At 38.3% G+C, this 15725-nt stretch overlaps 1 protein-coding gene across 1 annotated transcript in view; it reads left to right on the top strand.

Moving 5' to 3' along the window:
- The window catches only part of GUCY1A2 (guanylate cyclase 1 soluble subunit alpha 2), a 200215-nt gene that overhangs the window by 160147 nt on the left and 24343 nt on the right, over positions 1-15725 (top strand). The gene's annotated exons all lie outside the window — the stretch shown is intronic.

Raw genomic sequence — 15725 nt, 5'->3', positions numbered from 1 at the left:
ACAGTGAAACATGGAATGCTTCACTGGGAGAAAAAGGATAAAAATGGTTCCCTCTCTAGCAATTCCTATCTATAATTACGCAAATAGTTGCTTTAATTTATCCAGATTCTATCTATAGGCAGGGATTGGCTTCAAAAATTTTAGCAAGGGGTTCTCTGCCCGGTTGCTGGGTGGGTGTGGCCATGGTGGGCATGGCCTAGTAGGCCTCCTGCACCACAGCAGGGGGGCGTTTTTGCCCAGGCTCCAGAGGTTTTCCTCAAGCCTCCAGAAGGGCGAAAACGGCCTCCGCAGGCTCCAGAGGCCCTCTGGACGATAGAAACAAGCCCGTTTCCGGTCTTCCCAAACTTTTGGTAGGCCCATTTTTCACCCTCCCCAAGCCTCTGCGCGTGCTGCATGGGGACTCCTGGGAAGGGTGTGGCGGGGTGGGCAGGGCCAGCCAGGAGTGGGATTTGGGGGTCCTCCAAACTGCACAGAATCTTAGCTAGAGGTTCTCCCGAACCCCTGTGAACCAGCATCCACCCCTGTCTATAGGTGAGGAACAATAAAGGAAATTACTCAGAAGTAACTAGCACATATCTTTACCTTAACTTTGTCTTTCTTGTTTCTTGATGAGGCGGATAGTGGTGCTTATAAGAAGCAAATGATTGTAAGAGGACAGTACACCGTTTTTTTTCAAGTGGGAAGGAATAAACTATATCTGACTTCTGAATGACCACATATTCAGTCCACCCCAATGAAAAACAGGGGGGAAATCCAGTCTCACCTCTCCGATAACATTGTTGTCATCTCTCTGCCGCCTGCAGCCCTTACAGATTAGAAAATGGTAGGGATACAATTAGGAGTATTGCAAGTTTTTTGTTGGAAGAATACCACTATATAAACAAGACATTGGAAAGAAATGCTATACCAAGCATGATCCAGGCACATTCTTATCAAGAATGATAAAAGCTTTTAAATGGGCTTGTAAATGTGTTTTGACATCTCTTTCCTTATTTTATTTTGGCCAATGATATTTCCCTTTGGGGTTTACCTTTCTATGAACATCCTTATTTTTATTTTGGTAGTGCATGTCTTCTTACATGGGCGATAATTATAACTATAACATAATTATGAATGATACCCAAAATATACTATGTTTGATTTCCACATATGACATAGTCTGTTGAAGATGGCTATAGTATTAAACAAAAAAGTACTGCCTTGTATTCTACTATGGGGGGAAAAATCAAGTGTTTGGTTAATTAAAGAGCATCTTTAGTAGCACCATGAGAATAATATTGTTTCCTGACAGGCACTCATCTAACCATTATCTGGAAGAAAACCTGCTTTGGGGTGAATTGCAGCCAGCTCTGCAGTGCACTTTCTATTTTCACCTGATATAATGTTTATGGTGCTGCTCTTCAATTTATTCAGATTATTACATTGGGCCCTGGAGTAAGGATGGAACTCAGAATTGTTCCTGAGATCTACATTTTCTCCCCTGCTTAAGAAATCAGTCAGAAAATATTGAATTGTTTGTACATAACATGTTGGATGCAGTGGTGAAATCCAATTTTTACTACCGGTTCTGTGGGCGTGGCTTGGTGGGTGTGGTGTGACTTGGTGGGTGTAATGTGGCTTGGTGGGCGTGGCAGGGGGAGGATACTGCAAAATCTCCATTCCCACCCCACTCTAGGGGAAGGATACTGCAAAATCCTCATTCCCTCCCCACTCCTGGGGGAAGGATATTGCAAAATCTCCATTCCCACCCCACTCTGGGGCCAGCCAGAGGTGGTATTTGCCGGTTCTCTGAACTACTCAAAATTTCCGCTACCGATTCTCCAGAACCTGTCAGAACCTGCTGGATTTCACCCCTGGTTGGATGTTAAGGCAACCTTTTGCTCCTAGCAAGTCTCTCTAATACAATTCACTAGAGTGTTATTGAGAATTGCCGGGGACGGGGTAGAAATTGAATGCAAATTTCCTAGAAGAACCAGATATCTGTGGAGATTCTCAGTCATCCAGGTCATGGTTATCCCAAAGGTGCTTTTTCAAAAGGCAACTTGGACTTTCTTTGTTTTTCCTTCAAGACATTTCGCTTCTCACCCAAGAAGCTTCTTCAATTCTTACTGAAGCAAAAGTACTTCAAAACTTACTTCAAGCAAAAACAAAGAAAGTCCAGTTGCTCTTTTTTTTAATTAAACATAAAAAAATACAGTGTCTACATAAACAGTGTGTTGTCTGGGTACAGTTAATTTTGAGAAATAATAATATTCATAATATTCATAACATTAATAATGATCACATAATAATAGCATTTGCTTATCCATTTTAGTGAACCTTCCTTAATATAATTAATCATTCTCTTATGCTTTTACATTTCTAACTTCTGTTTCTGCTAGTTAGCCATTGATAAAACAAATCCCATGTTAAAAAGTATTCAGTTTTTCCTTCTCCTTAATTTTGAGTTTTAATCTACCCATTTCTGCACATTCTAATATTTTTTTATTACATTTTCATTTGTAGGGATCTCTTCATTTTTCCACTGTTGTGCAAACACAATTCTAGCTGCTGTTAACATGTGTAAAATTAAATATGTATTCCCTTTATTGCATTTTTCTAGTAAGATACCCAACAAAAATATTTCTGGTTTTAGATCTATGTGTTGCTTTATCATTTTTTTCTAATCATGTGTGTATTTTTGTCCAATATTTTTTTGCCTTTGGCATGTCTACCACGTATGTTAATACGAACCCGGTATCTGATTACATTTCCAACATTTAGCGAACTTGTCCTTAAACATCTTTGCCAGTTTTGCCAGTGGAAAGTGCCATCTGTAAAACTTTTTTTATACCAGTAGATTTTCTTTTATGCAGTTGACATTGTTAATAATTCCTATCCCACAATTTCTGCCATTTATCTAACGATATAGTATAACTGACACAGTGGTTCAGTGGCTAAGACGCTGAGCTTGTCAATCGAAAGGTGGGCAGTTCAGCGGTTTGAATCCTAGTGCCGCGTAACGGGGTGAGCTCCTGTTACTTGTCCCAGCTTCTGCCAACCTAACAGTTCGAAAGCACATAAAAAATGCAAATAGAAAAATAGGAACCACCTTTGGTGGGAAGATAACAGCGTTCCGTGCGCCTTTGCCATTTAGTCATGCTGGCCACATGACCATGGAGATGTCTTCGAACAGCGCTGGCTCTTCGGCTTTAAAACGGAGATGAGCACCGCCCCCTAGAGTCGGGAACGACTAGCACATATGTGTGAGGGGAACCTTTACCTTTACCTTTTTATAGTATAACCTAAATTTTTAGCCCATACTATCGTTGTTTCTTTTACTTGCTCTTCTTCCATTTTAATGCTCAATAGATAGCTATAATTTTTTTAAATTGGTTTTTTATCTGTCCTGTTAGTATCTGATCTAGTTCTATTGAGTTGCTTTTTGAAGAAGCACGTTTTGGATGAGAACCAGATAATGCTACTTATATACAGTATATGAAGCCTTCTGTCTCTTAAAGATTAGGGTATCATTTTAGGCCAATGAGTACTTTGAAATTTTCAGCATGACTCATGGGCAAGGATAAACACATCTTTGACCCAACTTTTACCCAAGTGGGTAACTGGGTATTTTTCTCCCAGCCATTCCTCCAGTCTTCCACCAGCAACAGCTTTTCTAACAATCAAAATTGACTTTTATGTTCGAAATTATTCCTAAGTGTATCAGACTGGCTTAGAAGCATATTTGGCCTGGGGATATGACATGACATGGCATCCATCGGGATCGGTAAAGAAGGGCAAGCAATGAAACATGTATCATGTTGTCATGACATAAATATTGCAATACACATATTTGCACCAGATGCAAGAAATTTGCATTATGAAATGTTTATGTGTTGGCTTTTTGCATTGTGATTTGCTGTGCTTGCTACTATCTCAAGAATCTGTTAATATAATCAGCACAGGGTAGAGTTGATAGCTCATCTGACAGGTGGAGGTGGATTAATTTCTTTTACACCTGACATAAGGTAAATCAGTATATTCATCCTTTGTACTTTATTGAACAAAGAATGATACTGTAAAATAACAGCAGTACAAACAAAACAAGTAGCAATCAAATTCATCTTTCAGTGATATGCAAATATAGGTAAACCATATATAAGTTGAAGCAAACAGTTTATTATATAATATTATATTTGAGAAAGGAAAAAAAAACAGAAACTTGCCTTATGGACAATACAACTTTATGTAAGTGTTGTCTTTTACTAAATTAACCTATTTAGTAAATAGGTTAATTAACCTAATTCTTAGTTTGAAGATTTTTTATTTATTTATTATTATTGAAGAATAATATTAGAATTGAAGAATAGAATAGAATTGAACTGAAGAATACCATGAACTACAATGCACAAGGTTCTCACAATATAATAATCTGCACATTAACCAAGCTGTGTTGTACAAATGCAGCTGTTTGGTCTTTATGATCTATTCCACCATCCCATGACCTTTTTTGGATGTCCCCAGAGCTTTCCAAGTCATAGCAGTAAAATATCTTGGTAGATTGTTTTTGACAGTATGATTTTTTAATGGTATTCGTAGGAGAAAGGTTGAAACAAATGTTTTAAGACTGGCATGACATAATCCACTGATTATGCATTAAAATTTTTGTGCCCAGGGTGACTTACAAAATTTAAAAAACATAAAAATGAAAACCCTTCATTAAATAATTAGATGTTAATATTTTCGCTTGTTGGAGACTCTGTCAGGAGCCACTGTATTCTATCAATGGATACCACTAAGATTGTCCTTTTGCACATTGATTTATAAGCATAGATTTACATGAAAGGGGACGGTCTCAATCATTGAGCAAAGTAATTGTTCAACGAGGTGCCAGGTAGCTGTTTCACTCAATGGCTACAATTTTAGCACTCTCAATTGTGGCTGTTAAGTGATCTCCTGGGTTGTTGAGAGAATGGAGCGAAAAAGCTGCCAGCTGAATTCAACTCTAGCAGGCTACAGGAAGGAGGGAAGATCTTCAGGATCTGAGCTCCGTTTCTCTAGCGTGCCAGAGTTCAGCTCCCTTTTATACACATAAGAGAACTGGTCTGGCGGGCTGCAGGAACTATCTGAGCTCCATTTTTGCACCCAGCCAGAGGAGTTCAGCTCTCTTCTTTCAGCCAGCCCCAAGAGACAAGAGGTAGAGGCAGGTTGCAACCTGAGAGGTCTTTGGTGCTCTCTGAGCTTGGTTGTTTTCTTGAAGATATTTCATTACCCAAAGTAGGTAACATCACCAGTGATGATGAGCACTGATGAGCACCCGCACCGATGATGTTACCTAGTTTGAGTAATGAATCATCTGCAAGAAAACAACCAGGCTCAGAGAACACCAAGGATCCCTCATTTCAACCCTGAGCAATAAATATTCTTCTTTATGGTCCTTGTGAGAAAAAGTGGCAAGAAAAGGCAACTTGCAGGAATAACTTGAAACCCTCTGATGCCTTCCCCATTGACTTTTTTTTTTTAATTTGATTTATATGCCGCCCTTCTCCGGAGACTCAGGGCGGCTTACAATGCGTTAAGCAATAGCCTTCATACTTTTGTATATTTTATACAAAGTCAGCTTATTACCCCCACAAACTGGGTCCTCATTTAACTTACCTTAGAAAGGATGGAAGGCTGAGTCAACCTTGAGCCTGGTAAGATTCGAACCTGCAGTAATTGCAGGCAGCTGTGTTAATAACAGGGTGCTTTAGACCACTGTACTACCAAGACTCTTGGTCTTGCAAGCAAAGGTCGCAAAGGTCGCAAATGGCAATCACATGACTGTGGGATGCTTCAACCGTTATAAGGGCAAGCTTGTTGCCCAGCACCTGAATCACAATCACATAATCACAATCACATAACTGCAAAAACACTGCAATAACCACAACTTTGAGGATGGGTCAGAAGTCCCTCCTCATTTAGCACCATCATAACTTTGAGTGGTCCCTGAATAAATGGATGTAACCCAAGGACTATCTGCAACTATCTACAAGGCTTAACTGTAAACAGAGGTAATATTTCTTTTTTTCTTACAAGTTTTTTATTTTTTTACAAACATCTGAATGCGTGAACAGTGTGGCACCTGGGTGTCATACATTCTAATACAAATAAAACGAGTAGAATTAATCATGGTTATTACATTTAATCAACTTATATATTTCTAATAATAATATATTTATATTAAGTTGCGATCCGTCATTATTCAATTATTCCATATTTTCTCCTGTTTTTATTATACTTTTATTATATAAAAGTGTATACACTAATATTCCCCCTTCTCTTATTTCTGTCACTTATTCTAACTTTTAATCATGTCACCCTTTATTAAAAGATGTTTTCTTTCTATCCTACCTAACTTCTAGTCATGTCACCTACCTAAAAAAAAGAAAAGAAAGAGAGAGAAGAAGAAAAGCAAATCAGAACAACAACAAAAAAGAGAAATCATCTATCCATCGTGTCTTGACCGCTTCAATACTTTAATTGCTATGCTTTTTTTGACTTGTCTCCCAAATTCCTCTCTTGGATCTTTATCTCTGTCTGCATCTACTTCTTGGCTGTCCAATCTAAATATTTATCCCACCTCTACCCTCTTCCACTGCCTAGTTTCCAAACTTTCTGCCCAGGTCCCTATTTCCTTTTCAAAAGAACCCTCCAAACACAGAGTTAATATTTCTAAAGAGCCAAGCTGCCTTTTGAGTTTAAAAATTAATTGAAAAGTTCTTGAATTTTCTGTTTGGGTCAGAAGCCTAAATGAATCTTGAGTATTTTACTTTCCTGGTTTTCACTGCAATCTTGGTAACCACTAGAAAGTGCTTCAGGGTTATTCGTGAGCTTCAGTTCACAATTTTACTCAAATTGTTTTTATCTGATTTAATTATATTGCCTTCCTTTTCCTGTACTTATTATAAGGCATCCTACTCTCCTCATGACTTCCCAGAGTAAAACTGTTTTCATCAGAAAAATATATTCTTCCCTCCTTTCTTTCTTGGTACAAATATAACCTCCATGATCTGGCAATTTCTAGCAATTAGATGACTCATATCTGATGTGGAAACTAATTGATTAGTGGGTTTAACTGTTGGGGGAAATCCTTTAGTAATGCCGGAATTCAACATATGTGCAGCCGCAGCTGCTTAGCCTGAGTGTTCAGGTGATTTAATTAAATATTTAAAAGGTCGGCTTCTTTTCTTAGCTTTGGTAATGATGCAAAGATAACTGTCATTATCTCTGGTAATGATGCAAGTTTTTGCAAAGAATTTTTATTAGCTTTTGCCAACAGATTTCACTTCAACAGAGACATTTTCAAATGTAAATTTGCAGTGGGATGCTGGAGGTCACCTTAGACTGATGCAGATTCTCCATAGTACTATTGGAAAATAGAAATTGCAAATTGCAAATTGGCCAGCTGTGGGATTGCCATTTTCTTTGTTTAGTATTACATTTAACAGTCATTTTTGTCAAGTCTGCCTTTATCTGAAAGTACTTTATGATGAACCTTTATGTGGTTAATCTGGTAAACCTAAGGAAGTCCTAGTCTGGTTAGCAGAACCAGAATAAGCTACCTGACAATTTCATGTACCACTATGTGTTGGTCTTCATCTTTAAAGCCCTTCATGTGTGGGTTCAGGTTATCTGAAAAACCAGCTCATCCCAATGGGATTAGCCCATCCCATTCATAAGGCAGAAGAGGACCCCATCAACAAAGGAATTTTGGCTAAAGATCCAAGAGAGGAATATGGGAGGTATGCCAAAAAACAAATAAGAATTGAAATATTAAAACGGACAAGAGATGATTGATAGAAAGGAAATGCTATTTCTTGGGGATTTTTTCCCCCTTCTTTCTTTAATATAATGGGGGTCTGATTAAAAGTTAGAATAGAAGTAGAAATAAAAGATATTGTTGTGACTCCGACTCCCGAGCCTGTCCTCCTGGAGGAAGAGGACTCAGAAGATGAGGGGGAGGAACTGACAAGGCCTCCCTCTCCAGGACCCTCCTCTCTGGCAATGCCTCAGGTTCCATCCGAAGGCCAGGAGGAGTAGCCTGGGATGGGCCAGGAGGAAGGCATTTCGGAGCACCCATTGATAGAGAGTGATAATGATGAATCCTGGCTTGATCCCAGGCAGCATCGGAGGGAGAAGCGTGCGCAGCAAAGGAAGAGGCATGGGAGGGCCAGAGATTGAGCTGAGTCACTGAGCCACGCCCCACAAGGGATAAAAGGGGGCGTGATTGCTCGACAGGCTTTGTGACGGACAAAAGTTTAAACTCTAAAGAGTCATATCGTGAATCCTGCACTTCAGCTCAGATATATTTTAGACTAAACTCTTGTGGATAATTTGTCGCTCTGGAAACGGACTGCAGATAAGGCCTCTCCTGCTTTTGGGGAGTACTAATTGGACTGGGCAGGCATTTTACAGTTAGCTGCCAGAACTCTCGTCTGCCAGGATTTCTGGTCTGTTTATACAATAAATTATTGGCAGGCATGTTTGATATTGCATTTGTCTGTGTGAGGACGGGAGACAGAACAGATATGCATATTATAAAAGTAATAAGATTAGAGGTTGAAAGATGGATTTAATCTGTATGTTTAAATAATATGGTGATTGTTGTCAGTAAGGGAACTAGATTTTAATACAATATGTATATTATACTAGGATTAGTAAGGATGGCCTGATTAAATAGAATAAATTAAAGAATTAAATGGAAAGTTTAGAGGTTGAAAGATAGTATTATTATGCATGCTTAAACAATGTTGTAATTGGCATTAGAATGATATGTTGAAATATTGAATAATTAAATAATGAAGTTTATATCCTAATACAAATAGGAGTATTAATACTAGGAGTATGTAAGCTTAATTAATGTAACAAATATTATTGATATTAGTATTGTTATTTGTTTCAAAATGAATGATACCCAGATGCCACACTGTTCATATATTGATGTTGATGTGTGTGTGTGTGTGTGTGTGTGTGTGTGTGTGTGTGTGTGTGTGTATATATATATATATATATATGTTTTCTCAGGTTTTCGCGGGTGTTTGTATGTAGGTCTTTGGTTATTCGGGTCTTCTCCCACGTAAAATTGGAAGTGTCTTGGCGACGTTTCGACGAAGTCTCATTCGACATCTTCAGGCTTCGTGCTTCCAGGAAGCACGAAGCCGAGAACACCAGCCTGAAGATGACGAATGAGACTTCGTCGAAACGTCGCCAAGACACTTCCAATTTTACGTGGGAGAAGACCCGAATAACCAAAGACCTACATATATATATATTATTAAAAAAAACAAAGGAATTTTGACTCTCAGGGTCTCTTTTCTGCCATGGGGTCCTGCGCTCTGGAATATCTTGCCCCCGAAGTCAAATCCGCTCTCACCTTCTGAAAGGCCTTGAAGCAATGGTGGGTTGCTCCCGGTTCTGTCCGGTTCTTTAGAACCGGTAGTAAAAGTGGTGGGAGGTTCCGCCCACCCGCCCAGACGTCATAATTGATGATATGTGCAGAAGCACATGTGCGTGCTCCCGTTGCGAACCGGTAGTAAAGGTAAGTAGAACCCACCCCTGCCCTGAAGACATGTCTGTGCCAGGGCCCCTAATGGCTGTATGGCACTCTGGATGTGTCTAATGGAATAGAAACACACTTTGCTTCCCTCTCTCTCCATCCTATTTAGTTTTATTTTAATTGAATTTTAAAATTTAAGACTTTATTTACTGTTTTAATGTTTCATTCTGTATTGTATTCAACATCTGGAATGCCTAGAGTCACCTTTGTCGACATGGGCAGCATACAAGTTTGATAAATAAATAAATGAATTTACTAACCTCCATTGAAACAATGATTTGTGTTTGCTTGTGTGAGGGAAGAATGTAAATAGCAATAGCACTTAGACTCATATACCACTTCATATTTTTAAGGGACTATCTTAGACTTCTGTATAAGGTCCTATAGTAATTGTTCAAGGAGGGCTAAGTTTGTACTTTTTACAAGGGATTCTCCATTCATTTTAATAGAAAATTATTATAGGAATTCTAGTGCCAGGTAGAGCCAGCTGGAAGTAAAAATCTATTGTAGTGGATGTCTTTTCTGCAATTACCAGTGATTTTAAAAATCCTTTTAAAAAGAAAATAAATGTATAAGCCTGACTAAGTTAGTATTAGCAACCTTTCACTTCAGATATGTCTACTTAAACAACTTCTTTGCTTACGTTGCACACATTTAATAATGCAGAATGTTTTTATTGTCGTATTCATTCTTTTAAATGGCAAAAAAAGAAAAGAATTTCCTGTCCAAGTCTAATGGATTTTTTAAATTAATCAGGACTCTGTATTATGTCTTTTGCATCCTATTAACGTTTCCAGTCTTTCTCTTCTCCATTTGGTGCAGTTTTTCTCAAAATAAACAACATGTCCACTTTTTCATTGGAATGAAAGCACATTAACTGATTGCAACATAAATCATTTCTACAGTTTTTATTACTACATTAGAAATTCAGCTTTTCTCAGTCTCATTAAAATGCTACTTTAAAAAAAAAAGGAGATAATCCAGAATAGGAATCTGTTTTCTAATTTTAATCATATGATTTTCAAATTTTTCTTTTCATCTAAAGCAGAACCAATATCACTTCCTGTATTTTCACTGTCAAAAAGTCTGGCCGAAAAAGGTCCATCCTGAAATCCAAGCAAGATTTTTAGCACAGAATATTTGTAGCACAAGGCATTTGTAACCAGTCCTCAGAAACCAGAAGGTGGCATCCTTCTGATGCAGGTGGCATCAGCATGCCATCTTCCCTGCCGGCTTCCCTATTGACTTTCTGCAGAAAAACCAGCAGAGAAGATTGCGAATGGTGATCACATGATTGCAGGATGATTGGCAACCAGTTGTAAGTATGAATAGGTTTTCAATCAAGATCAAGTGAGGTACTAATGCCACCAGTGGTGGGATTCAAATAATTTAACTACCAGTTCTCTGCCCTAATGACCAGCTGCTGGTCGTGGTGGGAGTGGCCAGGGGGTGTGAAAGGGAGCAGGCAGCCTCCTGCACCTCCCGGGAGCAAAAATGGGCCGTGGGGGGGGTGCCGCCCCCGTGCCCCATTTTGGGCCTAGTAGGCCTCCTGCAGCCTCCTGGGAGAAAAAATGGGCCATGGGGAGGCCAGGTTGCACTCCCTCCCCCGTGCCCCATTTTGGGCCTAGTAGGCCTCCCTGGGAGCCAAAACAGGGCACATGGGGACTCCTGGAAGGGGAGGGGCAGGGCGGGGCCAGCCACCAATTTAACAACCAATTCTGGCCTGAACCGGCTGAATCCCACCACTAAATCCCACTCTATAAAGGCTTAGTAAGACCACACCTAGAATACAGCATCCAGTTTTGGTCATTACACTATAAAAAATATGTTGATATCTAGAAAAAGTGCAGAAAAGAGCAACCAAGATGATTAGGGGACTGAAGGCTAAAACATATGATGAACGGTTGCAAGTACTCAGTATGGTTAGTCTAGTGAAGAGAAGGACCAGGGGAGACATGATAGCAGTGTTACAGTATTTGAGTGGCTGCTACAGAGAGGAGGGGGTCCTCTCCCAAGACACCCAGAGGCCACACAAGGAATAATGGATTGAAGCTGATCAAGGAGAGATTCAACCTAGAAGGTGACATTTTCTGACAGTGAGAACAATTAACCAATGGAACAGCTTGCCTTCGGAAATAGTGGGAGTTTCATCACTGGAAGCTTTCAAGAAGAATTTGGACTGCCATTTGTCAGAAATGGTGTAGGGTCTCCCACTTGGGCAGGGGGTTAGACTAGATGACCTACAAGTTCCCTTCCAACTCTTTTAATCTGTAAATCAAGTGCCTAGATCACAATTATATGACCACAGGTCTGGCCTGCAACGGGCACTTTGGGCACAGTTCATAAATAACCTTCATTCAGTGCCATCGAAATCTTGAATGGTCACTGAACAAATAGTCATCAAGCAAGGACTACCTTTATAGAAATAATCTGTGAATACTAGATGCTAAATGCTGGACGCAGAAGGGCAGATTTTTCAGTTCTTGCTGGAAATTTGTTTTCGAGCAGTAGATCTCCTTATTTTAGACCAGCAAGTTGTCTACACTGGATATAGTTATTATCTATTCCCAAATTTAGCAGAGCATTAATCAAAGCTCATTTTAAGGAACTGCCAACAGCTGATAGAAAGTTAAGGAAAATTCACTCTTCTTCCAGACTTCATCCTTGTGGTAAACTGGTGATGGAAAAATAACTTCTGTCTTTCTTTGATACAGATAAAAATCAATGACCCTTTGAATACAATACAATAAGCTGCACATCTATCATCATAAGTCAAAACACAGGCTTAACATTTCAATTTCTTTCAGTTTCAAGCAAGTTGTTGACTTTTTGCAGATATTATGTAGTCAACTATTCTTTTTTTTTAAATAGCATATTGCTTTATAAATCTGTTTAATTCTGTAAGCTTTTCTTTTAAAGTAGTGTTATGAGAATAAGTGTAAAAGAACATTAAAAAACAAAAATGATTTTAAACACTATTCTGCTCACTCCTAGGTACTTCATTATAAACGACAATGATATAAAGAGTTTTTATACACACTAAAAACATAATACTGTTTCATTTAGTTGGTATCTGTATTGCTATTTTAAAATATAAAATAAATGGATTAAGACTGGTTCTTGCTGTAAAGACTGCACTGAGCTCTGATAGTTATTTGGCCAATTGGACATTGTTGTAGATGTTTTTATTATTTCTCTTCCATCACTTTTTTTTTTAAAAAATCAGCTATAGAAATTGGGGTAAATTTCCATAGTTTTGCGTTTCAGAAAAAAATATGGAAACAATATGGATAAAGTAGGGCTGTCTATAAAATTTAAATTATCTGTGTTACATCTATTATAAATATTTGATTAAAAGCATCTTAGAAACCAGTTGACCATTATCTTCACACAAAGATGCAAAGATGATCGAGTTCATCATGATTGAATAGCAATCTAATAATAAAGGCCTATTGCGGAATTCTGGCTTCAAACTGGAGATTAAACAGACCTTTTGTTTAGAGTTGATCTGATTTGGTTGTTGATTTTAATTTAATTGGCTTAGATACTAATTTAGTTTAAGGCACATGGTTCTTAATACTAATGCTGTTAATGCTAATTAGGTGAGAAGTATTGTGCTAAAAGACATTTCGTTCAAGATGCAGTAATTTTTCACTGGTCTGAGGTAGTGTTGAAATAGTGACCTCTTGAGTGAGTGAGTGAGTGAGTGAGTGAGTGAGTGAGTGAGGAAGGCAGGGAGGGAGGGAGGGAGGAAGGAAGGAAGGAAGGAAGGAAGGAAGGAAGGAAGGAAATGGAACCCTAGAACATTCACCAAGTTGTTTATTCTATGGCTACAAATGAAGGCAAATATATGTGTCCCATGATAATGTTGAATACACACATTCTGGTAGAGAAAAGTTCCCTGAGGATGGGGTCCTGCATGTCTGAAAGCTCAGAAGATTAAAACTCTGGTCCCGGTGACTGACCCAGATTGGATCCTGCAATTTATGGCCACAGAGAATTAATTTGAACTCATTGACCCATCTAACAGCTTCTGAGCCATGTTTATTTTCTGATTTGGTCTGCAATAGATTTGTTCTTACCACCTTGTTATTTGTATGTACCCTGAGAGCTTATGCACTGGAGGTAAATTCCTTGTGTGTCCAATCACACTTGGCCAATGAAGAATATTGCTGTTCCTATCCTAGTTCAGAGAAGATTATTTCTGTTCCATCCAGCATATCAGAATTTGCACAGAAAATAAACGCTGTATGGATAACATCTTTCTGTGCAACACATTTTAACAAAATAATTGTGACAGGCAAGAATTACTTTCGTTTCTTAATTCGTTTTTTCTCTCATTATTAAAGAACTATTTTAACACTGATATTAACTTGATAAATTTACATTCATTACATTCCAGCTTTTCCTACTCTAAAAATCATTGGAGCTGATTCCCTCTTTTGCTTTATTTTACTGGAATGACGATTATGAAATGGACTGACCTCTTCTGATTTAAGTTCCTGTTTTCAGAAATCTCCCTAGTTGTGAAATTTCAGCCTGCTGTGTTGTGAACATGACTAAAGCAGATGAAAATTCTAGAGATATTTCATGAGAAGAGTCCTCCACTCCTCTGCTTGCAACAGAATACCTTATGCCACCAGACTTGAAATTTTGGGCTTAGAACTACGCCGCCTTAGTTCTGACCAAAGCGTAGTTCATAAAATTATCTGCTACAATGTCCTACCTGTCAATGACTACTTCAGCTTCAACCACAATAATACACGGGCACATAATAGATACAAACTTAAAGTAAACTGCTACAAACTCAATTGCAGAAAATATGACTTCAGCAACAGAGTGGTCAATGCCTGGAATGCACTACTTGACTCTGTGGTTTCTTCCCCAAACCCCAAAAACTTTATCCTTAGACTGTCTACTGTTGACCTTGCCCCATTCCTAAGAATGGGGCAAGGGCATGCATAAGTGCACCAGTGTGCCTACCGTCCCTGTCCTAATGTTCCCTTTTATTCATATCCATTTCATGTATTTAAATCATGTTTATACTTACATATTTTATCTAATACATGCTTGACAAAATAAATAAATAAAATAAATAAATAAAAATGTTTTAAGAGAGATCAACGATTTGTCCAGAGTCAGTAAGTAGTTTAAGCAAGGAAGAGATTTCCTATTCCCAAAGACTTATTTCCTATGCAAATAAACTATCATTGTTGAAACATATACAAAACATAATTCTTCCTTATGTTTGAATGGTGTTCCAGTTTTTACACAGGCATGTAATACACTTTTATGCCTGACAGTTACAAGATGCTCCAGGGTTCTTGTTTGAGGAACAGCTGCAAAAAGCATAGCAATTTGAGTAGTTCCTCTTTAAATGAGGATGAAATGAAGTAAAATAGCTTTTCCAATTTGATGATTTCCAAGTCGTGATGCATTGTTGTTGATGTGATATCCCAATGGTAATTCCAGAAAATTAGGTTTTTTTTTTTCAAATACAGTCCCAGGCTTACTAGCAAGCAATGCTTGCATTCAGATTGACCATGTTTCAAATTGAATCAGTAATGTGAACTACAGTATGATGCCTTCTGTCTCCTTCATTATATCTTTTTCATACTACAGTATTGCAGTCCCACATTCATGCAGCTGCTGCCCTTGAAATCAGCTGGCTGAAATTTCTTTTTGAAATCTGCTGGTTGTGAGTTTTTGGGAAATATTAAGTGCTCCTTCAGATTGTTGGATTAAAAAGATTTCAGAAGCTTTCTTAAGGCAAGAGATTTTCTCTACTACTATCCTCTCTACCATGCGCACAGACTGAGGAGGTTTACTTAATGATTAGGTATGTCGAGTTTGATGAAAAGGAGGACTTGGGGTGACATGATAGCAGTGTTCCAATATCTAAGGGACTGCCACAAAGAAGAGGAAGTCAAGCTAAATCAAGCATATAAATTGAGCCAATAAATACAATAAATAAATATTCTCCAAAGCACCTGAGGGTAGGATAAGAAGCAATGGGTGGAAACTAATCAAGGAGAGAAGCAATCTAGAACTAAGGAGAAATTTCCTGACAGTTAGAACAATTAATCAGTGGAACAACTTCCCTCCAGAAGTTGTAAATGCTCCAACACTGAAAGTTTTTAAGAAGAGC

The sequence above is a fragment of the Pantherophis guttatus genome, chromosome 5 (genome assembly GCF_059756535.1).
Source record: "Pantherophis guttatus breed Tessera chromosome 5, ASM5975653v1, whole genome shotgun sequence".
In the NCBI taxonomy this organism is placed as follows: domain Eukaryota; kingdom Metazoa; phylum Chordata; class Lepidosauria; order Squamata; family Colubridae; genus Pantherophis; species Pantherophis guttatus.
This window is presented reverse-complemented; position numbering and strand designations above follow the sequence as displayed.